The sequence below is a fragment of the Podarcis gaigeae genome (genome assembly GCF_964106915.1).
Source record: "Podarcis gaigeae genome assembly, chromosome: 4".
NCBI lineage: Eukaryota > Metazoa > Chordata > Lepidosauria > Squamata > Lacertidae > Podarcis > Podarcis gaigeae.
The window spans coordinates 70,974,259-70,984,924 of record NC_139677.1 but is presented as its reverse complement, the minus strand read 5'-3'; positions in this window follow the sequence as shown (position 1 = coordinate 70,984,924).

The window sequence follows — 10,666 nt, the reverse complement described above, 5'->3', positions numbered from 1 at the left end:
CCCTGGAGGGCAAAATCCTAATATTCCTGCATTAGCATAGGTTACATGTGTATCATGTATCAGTGAAACAGTGTTGATGCCCTAACTCTAGAGCAGGGACCATTTTATATCCAGAGGGCCACATTCCTTTCTGGATGACCTTCTGGGGGCCAACTGACAGTGGTAGGTAGCCCCGGAGGCAAAAGTTGGAGAAATGAATGTGGATTTTACTTTACCTACCTGTGCAGTAGGCTAGATCCTACTTATACACACACACCTCTCTCTGCCTTCCTAGTCCAGCGAAGCAAGCTGCATGATCAGAGTTCAAGGGCTCAGTCCAACCAGACAAAAACCCTCCAGGAGGGTTGCCCAATGTGGGGCTCAAACCCACAGCCCTGAGATTAAGAGTCTCACGCTCTGCCAACTGAGCTATCCCAGGGATGGATGATTCTCAGGTACACCTGTCAGAGTTCTCCCTGCCCTTTTGAACCTGGGTCTCCCCTGGAATTGTACATAAGAGCTTCTTCCACTCGCCTCCAGTAGTCCTGACTAGTCTCCCCAACTCCTGGCTGTGCTCCTTTCTTTTCTGTGTTATTCTTGCAGTAGTCACTAGGCAACTTTTTATTTTCAGCAACCTCCAACTGTGCTGCTGTTCTATCACCGTGAACTGCTTCTGAAACTATGTTCTGTTTATCATTGCTTACTTCCAACATGGCTTCCTGACTCACCTTGACACCCCTCCCTGCACACACACCGCTTGCCTGCCTCTCCTGTTCCTGCTTTCTGCTTATTCACTTGGATTTTGTCCCTTCTGCTGCAAAGCCTTCCACCCAGGCTCCTTCAGTGAGTTTCATCAGTCCCACAAAAGGCAGAGAGGAGGGATGGTGAATGGAGCTGTCAAGGTCATCTCTCCTTTAAGAGCCACCTGACCCACTGTCCCTTCAAGGTATGAAGAAGACTAGCAGTGAGAGCCAGCAACAGCAACATCTCTGGAGAAACATCTGCCAGGGCATGTTGCCATTTTTCAAGTACTCAACTTTGAGGGATGTCTTAATAAGACCCCCAGAGTCTTGAGGCCTGGAGCACAGTAGCTTAAGCCTGCTTTATATTAGGGGTGCCACTGTCCACATCCCTTGTCACAACTAGTATTAACAATTCAGCGGACACACGTACCACCAAACATTATTATTCCAAAGGCTGTGAGAGCATCGAACACTTGTTGCGGGTGCCGTCTGCTGCCCTGACATTAACGTAAGAGTTTAATCATCCTCATCCTCATCAGAAGTAAAGAGTAAAAATAAACATGCGTAATAATGTTCTCTTTGTAAAGAATCAAGGCACCAGAGAGGATGCAAGGAATGCTTATCTCCAGTTATTTTGCAGGTGGGACAAACCTATTTTGCAATCTTTCTCTCGTAATCTCTATGATGCACCCACAAAACAGTTTTGAGGAAAGAGGCATTTGGTGCACATCAAGCACTCACAGTCCCTACAGGCCTGGACCTTCATCCCATCCCAGCTCCCAGCCAACCTCATGGGCAGTGATGACCACAAGCTGGCATTTTGCAAAACTGAAGTTGCATTACGACCCTTCCCAAAATGGTTTTGTGAGAAATCCTTACAGTTTAGTACGGAAATGCTAACTTGGTGTGGGGAGTGGGATCTGATTGGAAGGCTGGGTCCTGAGCTCCCCCCAACACCCCATATGCCACTTTGACATGTGGGTAGGGCTGCTCAACTGCCAATCACCTTTCTTCCTTTTCAGCCTGGCTGGAACTATGCTGGTACCATCAATCGAGTGAGCTTTGCTTTGCTAGGGAAGGGTTGGCTGCACTCAGGAACTCTCACCTGGAGCTCCCAAGTGGAACCAATCTGACCAGGTCTTGCATTGGGTGTCTAATGTAAAATATGCCAAATACAAGTCTACCTGCCAAAGAACACTTTAAGGCACCTGATGGTTTCTTTGCATCACACCTGATGTCACATATGATGTCAGATGTGGGGCAAATTGGCATGGCTGGGAGAAAACTGCTTCATGGGCCATATTAGGACCCATGTTGGTCCTAATTAGGTCCTCAAATGGGACAGTCCCCACCACTGCTAACTTTAGAGCAATACACAGTTGTCTGAGTCCCTCATTCAATCTGCCGTAAGACATATTAGTATTAAAAGATAGTTAGCTAAAGGTATATATATTTGACAGATTATGGGTAGGATTTTACCAACTATTTCACACTCACAATGGGCCTTTCTCGTTGATTCTATGACCACATGAAACTGTCATGGGCCAGGAGTCAGCTTCTCCTGCTGAACAGCAGCCTGAAGGGGGAGTGAATCCACCTGCAGCTGATCAGCCTTCAAGGACACAGAGGAGAAGGCCCTGATGAGACCCAGCTGGCTTCAGCCTTCTTAAGCAGAGCTTCCAGCAGCAGTCAAACGCTGGAAGCAACACTTGTAGCTCCTGGCTCCACCTTGCTGCTTGCTCATCTTGACCCTGGACCCCTCATCAGATTCCCTGACCCTGGACTGCCTGACCTCGTGGATTGCTGTTCGCCTGACCCTAGGACTGGGTCTGGCTTTGGATGCTGCCTCTGCCTCCAGGCAAGTACATCTCAGAGACTCTTCTGGTTGGCTGGCCTCTCTCACTTCCCCTGAGTTCTGCATGCTGCTGCTCAGCAACAAGACTATGACAGAAACACCAGTAGCCTTTGTGTCATGAAATAGTCTGATTCAGACCAGGCGTGGGAGGCACTTGAGGAAATGGACTCTGAATGGGAAAGGGAGGGGATGACACAGCAGTGCAAAACCTTTTGACAGCCCCCCCCCAATGCACCAGGATCTGCTGATGAGGCAGGTGTTCCAGAGGCTGCCTCTCCTTCACCTGTGAAGAACAGGGATCCATTGGAGACTGGGGAGGCCATATCCCTGCCAGAGGGTGAGGAAGACTCTGCTGTGTCAGAGTGGGAAGATTCAGAGTAGAAGGTTGGCTGAGGGAGAGGCAGCACAGTGAAAGAAAGAGACGGCTTGCTCTTCTTAGGCAGAGCACCTGTATTCAGACCAAGAATGTCTGCAGAGAAAGGGATTCTCATCAGTAACTGGTCATTTGCAGCCTCTGCTTGGCAGGTAGGCAGGGAAACTCATTAGGACAACCTCACTGCTCCTGTGCAGTCTTTGAAGCCGTATTACTGATCTTGGGCACCTGAACCTAGGAACTCTTTATTGATTGTTGTGCTCCCTTTGCCTTTTAAGAGCAGCCGTACTATATCCTGCTCTTTCCACAACACTGAGTTTGTACCATGAGTCTGCTCTAATAAATATCCACTTCTTTACTTACAAGAAAGCACACCAATTGTCATTTTGAAGCAGGAGCCAGGACATGTTGACTGATGTGGGAGAGGGGAAGGATTGTCTATGGATAGCTCTCACAGGACCAGGGGCATTGTCAAAGCATTGGTCAGTGTTGCCTATACAGTCAGTGGCTCTCCAATGTTTTAGACGGGGGGGGGGGGGTTATTCACACAACCCTGCCAGAGTTCAAACCTGGGACATATATAGACAAAGTGTGTGCCCTACTCACCGACGAACAATGCAGTCTTTCATCCTTTTTGGAATTCATGATTCCCATGTTAAACAGCGCAAAGCGGTGTGAGGAGTTTGCACGCCTATCATGCTTTATATCGAACAAACAAACCACCTTGTTCAATTCCTCCTTTTCCAGCCAATTGAAAATCTACCCAGCATTTTAACTAAATGTTGTTTTCTCAGTGGTAAATCAAACTAGACCTTGAGCAAAAGGCAGAGATGGCATCTGTCTTAATTTTAGAGTGGCAAAAGGGAGATATATTTAGGGCAGTATAACGGAAGATTCAGTTGTAACTCTGGAGACAAATAGCAGCACTGATTAACTGTGCTGCAAACTGGATGGATGTACTGTTCGCTTAAAGCTGGGGTGATATTTGGACACAGTGCATTTATGTTGCTGTGCAAATCTCTTCTGAAGCAGAACAATACCTTTATTGAACCCAGAGGTTCTTCTCTATGAGAGGCTTGTGTTGTTTGGCTTTAAATCCAGCATTTGACTGATCATCGTAATGGGGCGGGACACGCAAAACTCATTCAGGCCATTTTGGCTACCAGCTTGGGTGGGAGTGCTGTTTTGAGTTATTTTGGAGCTGCTTATCTGCTTTGTCATGTGTGTGTCTTTCCCCTTCTGCTCTCTGTATAGCTTTGCATGGAAATTTATTTGCCAGAGTTGCTAAATAGGAGCCGACTTGCTCTGTATCAGAGCTGGTGAACTAGTGTCCCTATAGATGCTGCAGGACTGCAACTCCCATCAACCTTTACCTCTGACAGTGTTGGCAAGGGCTGATGGGAGTTGTCATCCAACAATATTTGGCAGACTGCGGGTCCCTCATCTCTACCCTTACACCTCTGCTCCTGTCCATGTATAAATGAACAGTCTATGATTATTGGTGTTAACCGCCTTGAGGATTGATTGGCAGAAAGATGGCATTGGCCTTTTCTAATTAGTTAATTAGGAAAAGCAACCAAGACATCAGCTTTCCATTGGCATATTTCTCTGAAGAACCAGCACAAAATAGCACAAACGGTTAGTGTTAATACTGTAAGATATCTAGACTGGGTGGAAGGGAGCAAGGGCAGGGGAGAGAGGTAAGAACACCTGTTGTTTTTGCTCCCTGGTAGTCCTGCTGACTTGCCGATCGAAAGGTTGGCGGTTCGAATCCCTGCAGCGGGGTGCGCTCCCGTTGCTCGGTCCCAGCGCCTGCCAACCTAGCAGTTCGAAAGCACCTCCGGGTGCAAGTAGATAAATAGGGACAGCTTACCAGCGGGAAGGTAAACGGCGTTTCCGTGTGCGGCTCTGGCTCGCCAGATGCAGCTTTGTCACGCTGGCCACGTGACCCGGAAGTGTCTCCGGACAGCGCTGGCCCCTGGCCTCTTAAGTGAGATGGGCGCACAACCCCAGAGTCTGTCAAGACTGGCCCGTACGGGCAGGGGTACCTTTACCTTTACCTTTAGTCCTGCTGACCCTCAGTGTTGTCATGTTGGAGCAGAACCATGTTATGAAGTGAGTAGAAGCTGTTGTGGACGGTTGCCATCCAGTTAGACTGCTACAAAAAACAGCAGTGCTGAGGTGAAGGGAACTTGGGATTGCAACGAGGGTACCCTCTGAAGTGTTTAGTGCTTCTTGTGTTTGCTGAAATGTCTGATGGTACCAAAGAATCTTTTGGTGGAAGAGAGCAACCAGGATGAGAGCCAAATTAATGTTGGGATCCCTACATCTTTTTGATTGAAGGGTGGCAATTCATTTTGGTTTTGATGCAATTCTGACAGTGAACAGTTTGGCTGTATCCTGGTGTTTTTGCCATAGATTTTTAGTTGAGTGGAAGGATACAGGAATGATTGGGTGCATGGGTGTGAAGTGTTGCAAGTAGACTGGGGTGAGCGATATTGAATGGGTATCATTGTATGATTTGTGTGGATGTAAGACAGATTTTGCGTGCGATGTGTATGTGTTAGTGGGGTGACTGTTTTATATTAGGAGCCTTGGCAAGAGAGAGGCTGAAGGAAGAGAACCCTGACTCTTAAGATGCTTTCAAAATGTGCTGCTATGGTTTTGTTTTGAGTGGATTTTGTTTGCTTTATATTGCATTGCCTTATAGTTTTGTATTATATTGTAGTTGCTCTGTTTCCTTGTTTATTCATTTTTTTTATTAAAGATTTTCTCGATTTACAAAAGTGTGTGCAATGTCTCTCTCTCGTATATTATTTTTCCCATGTAACATTTTTACAAATCAGTTTCATTTGTTGAGACATTGGGAAGAAAAGGGGGAAAGAGTTGGAGGGGGGAAAGATGGGTGGGGGTGAGGTCGGGTGGCGATGTTTCTATTTTACTTACTATATGTAGGGTTTGGTGTCAGCGTTGCTTGTGCAGGTTCTTTGCTGTTCACTTGTGTTCCTTTGGTGATGAGAGAGGTTGGGGTTGGCCTAGGGTGTGGTTGTTCATTTGTCGTTGGCTGTGGTGGTCTTTGTTTTCATGTGTGAGTGGGGTGGGTGGGTGTCTTGGATCAGGTTAGCCATATTGATTTGTATGCCGTTGGCGGATTTTTGTCATTGTTATATATACATATTGCATTTGTTGTTTAGCTAGCTGCTTAGAAACTGTCTTTATGAAGCTATATCTAAAGTTATGAAATAGATAAACAAGCAGCAACAATAAGCACAGTAGATTGTTCTTTCTAGCAAGGGAAGAATGTAAGTAGCAGGGTTCCCCAAGTCTGAAATGAAACTGTGGTTCTTAACTAAGTCTATATTCTCTTAAGGTAGCCAACTTTGTGGGCAACATTGAATTATTTGGGAGAGGTGTGGTTTGCTAAGATTCCAAAGGATCTCTCCAAACTGGGTGAACAGGCAATAAAATGGTAAATGTGATTCAATGTACACAAGTGCAAAGTGATGTGCTTTGGGGCAAAAACTCCTAGCCATGTATATGCTGATTGGAACTGACTAGCCTCATGATGGACAGCTAATGAAAATGTCAACCCAGTGTGTGAAGGCTGTAAACAAGGTAAATTCCGTACGGGGGATAATTAAGAAAGGGATTACCAAGAAAGCTGCCAAGATTTTAATGTCTTTATCAATGCGATGATGCGGCCATAACTGCAATTCTGTGTACATTGCTAGTTGCTGCAGCTCTTAAAGGGACAATATACTGCTGGGAAAGGTGCAGAAAAGGCAAACAAAATGATCAGGGTGTTTGAGCAACTTCTCTCTAGGGAAAGGAAAGGTCTCAGTCTGAAGGCAGACACTTCTGAAGCTAAGGAGGCTGGCAGTCTGGTCAGTGAACGGATCTTTCTCCATCTCCATGCTAAAGTTACTAAACAGCTAATTATTATGGGCTGACAGTTGTATCGCTACAGTTTCCACTATAAACCACTAAAATGAAGCTGTGTGATGCAAGTCAGTTTATCATTCATGGTGCTGTTCATGTCAATTTAGCTGCACCAAAATCAGCTTAAATACACTCAAATGCAAGTAATTGAACAGTACAACTGTTCATTTTAAAGTAGCACACTCAGCATTGAATAAGGACAATTAGCATTCAAGATCTCAGGCCTCTATCTGTGTGCAATCAATACAACACCAGCAGTCCCAATCTTTTATTGTTGCTGTTGAGTTTACAAAATAATGTGATGCCGTTTTCTTTTTTTGTTCACTGCAAAACAACATTGCAGACGTGGAACTGCTGGCTGTGCATGAACTTCTCTGTTATTTGCAAGGGAACCGACAGGCTTTGTGAAAGGGCAGACTTCTTCCATGGTCAATTGTGTGTCCTTAATATTCTAGACCAGGAAACAACAGGTGCTTCCTAGGGTGATGAATAATGTACTTTCTTCTGTAGCTTCCAGTGCCACACTACATCTTGTCTTCTAATTGCCTGAGAGTAAGAACGGAATCTGGTCCACACTCTCCAGTACATGGCAGCCAATATGTACATTCAAACTTTGTCTGCTCTATCCTGCTGCCACCCTGCCTCCACTTGTCCCGTTTCTGTACCATGCAATGGGTGCTGGCTCTCCAACAACAGAAAGGCTCTGAAACGGAGTTGCGCTTTGCAGCCCTTATCACCGGGGCATTTTTTCAGCCGGAACTTGTCAGAACTGTTCCGGCACCTCTCAGTTGGGTGCCATTGCTATTCTAAGAGAACAAGGGAAGTTTTCATGGTGAGTTCTGGCATCCTCTTTTGCTAGAAAAACAGCACAGATTATTACTCAGGGCATCACTCATGCTTAGCATAGAAAGCCCCAAGAAGATGGAAATATTGTGTGGTTGGAGAAGGTAAAATAACAGGAGACAGAAAACATTAAAAATGCGCACATTATACAGTGGTGCCCCGCAAGAGGAAGGCCTCGCAAGACGAAAAACCCACTAGACGAAAGGGTTTTCCGTTTTGGAGGCGATTTGCAAAACGAATTTCCCTATGGGCTTGCTTCGCAAGAAGAAAGCCCATAGGGAAATCTCCGGGGACCTCTTTTAAATGCTAGCGGTGGGGAGCAAAGCCTTTCCCCCCCCTCCGGCCTTCAGAAGAGGTCCAGGAAGGCCGGCGGGGGCCGAAAGGCTTTGCTCCCCACCGCCAGCATTTTAAAAGCAGTCCGGGATAGCAGGGAAGCGCTTCCCGCTATCCCGGATGGCTTTTGAAGGCAGGCGGCGGGGGGGGGGGAGCAAAGACTTTCGCCCCCCACCGGCCTTCAGAAGAGGTCCTGGACCTCTTCTGAAGGCGGGCGGGGGGCAAAAGTCTTTGTCCCCCCTGCCTGCCTTCCTGGGGGCTTTTAAATCGCCCCGGGACAGCGGATAATTCCTCCACTGTCCCGGGCGATTTTAAAATGCTGGCGGGCAGCAGCGCTGCCGCCCGCCAGCATTTTAAGATCACCCCAGACAGCGGAGAAGTCCTCCGCTGTCCCGGGGTTTTTAAAATGCTGGTGGGCGGCAGCGAAGGCTTCGCGGGCAGCAGCGCTGCCGCCCGCCAGCATTTTAAGATCACCCCAGACAGCGGAGACTTCTCCGCTCCCGGGGCGATTTTAAAATGCTGGCGGGCGGCAGCGCTGCTGCCCGCAAAGCCTTCGCTGCCGCCCACCAGCATTTTAAAAACCCCGGGACAGCGGAGGCTGTCTGGGGTGATCTTAAAATGCTGGCGGGCGGCAGCGCTGCTGCCCGCCAGCATTTTAAAATCGCCCCGGGAAGTCTCCGCTGTCCCAGGGGCTTTTAAAATGCTGGGGGACGGCAGCGAAGGTTTCGCTGCCGCCCGCCAGCATTTTAAGACCGCCCGGGACAGCGGAGAAGTCTCCGCTGTCCCGGGAAGGCAGGCGGGGGGGGAGCAAAGACTTTCGCCCCCCACCGGCCTTCAGAAGAGGTCGGGGGACAGACTGTCCCCGGACCTGGTCTGAAGGCGGTTTCCATAGGAACGCATTAATTGATTTTTAATGCATTCCTATGGGAAACCGTGCTTCGCAAGACGAAAAACTCGCAAGACGAAAAGACTTGCGGAACGAATTAATTTCGTCTTGCGAGGCACCACTGTATATATATATATATGTGTGTGTGTGTGTGTGTGTGTGTGTATAGTTGCACCACACAACTAGCCAATCACTTTCTGTATTAATAAAATAATAACAAACCTCATTAACAGTAAGAGTTAACAAGTTTTTAAATTTTTATTTTATTAATACAGAGATTTTCAGGTCAGGATTTAAAGGCTAGAGCAACAGTCTGCTGGGCAGGTAGTTCTGTGCTGCCTGTGGCTTTTTGTTGGAATCTGGTTGATTTTAGCTTCCTTTTATATCTTGGGTATTTTTTTAGCTTGTTTTTCTTTTTTTATAATGAAAACTTTTAAGCTGCAATGCTGGTAAAATGTCAACACTTAACACACAAGAAACAGAGAGAGAGGAGTAATGAAACCTTGAGCCTAATCCAACTTAATGGTTTTGTGGAGCTGGGGGGGGGGGGAGGGACCCATGCCATTTATTTCTTCCAGAGATACTAATATTAAAAAATGAAAAGAAGCTGGGGCAATAAACACTTCAACATACTTGTCACACATTACTTTGCCTGACCAGAAGCCAACACTAGGCAATTATCTATCCCAGCATTTAATAGAGGGTTAACATTTTTGTTGAAGCAACGTTGAAAAGAAAATCCTTTATCGGAGCAGAAGCTAATGCAACCACTTCTGTTGTTGTAGGAACAGCAGAGAGCCTTGATGTAACAAAGGTCTTTATATTAGATGCTATTTGAAAACAAGGAGTGTCCAATCCCAGTGCATCAGTCAGCGTCAGGTAGATTAGTCTTGATATTCACCCTTCACTTATTTGTTAACATCTGTTCAGTTCCTTGTCATACAGTGGTAAATAATTCCACTTCTCTCCAGCTGAAGAACTTACTCTTCAAATATTTGTGCTTGGCTCAGAGTCACCAAATCATGTTCATCGTTGCCTACATAGAACAGCTTTTGAAATATTGATAAATGGCTGCTGAATTATTAAACCTCCTCAAATTATAGCATATTTGAGTCAATTTAATAAAGAGAAGTTTAATACGGTAAGTATTTTCTGCAGCACTGTTAGTACTGATGCAAGTGGGGCTAGGAAATCAACATCTCTTGTGATTTTTATAAAAGAAGATGGATCAGTGGAGCATTCACCAGGAGAGCTTGTTCTTCATAGATGGTACTAATCACTTTGTAAAATGCAGAGCTTCCCTCCACAGACAAACACATGATGCATTAAGGAAAGCAGCTTGGCTCCCTTCGTCTAATGCTGCTCATTAGGCTGTGGGTGGCACGGTTCAAGGCTATCAATTTTGAATGGAGAGAATAGTTACAGGTTTTAAAAATCATACCATTAGTGCCTTGCACCCGAAAGAGCTTTGAGCCTGTGTTTCTCTCACGGCAGCTTTTTATGGCATGTACTGGACAAGCCCCTTTTGAAACTGAAGCGACTTTCAAAGGCAATGTATAATATGAGAGATCTGTTCAGAGTGAGGGTGGGGCAAAGGAGGGCAGGAGCGCAGGGATCAACCCCCCCCCCCCCGATACACGCATGCAACTCATTGGATTCTGGTCACTGTGCTTATTATACAGGCCTAATTTAATTTTAAGGAATGTTGATCTTTT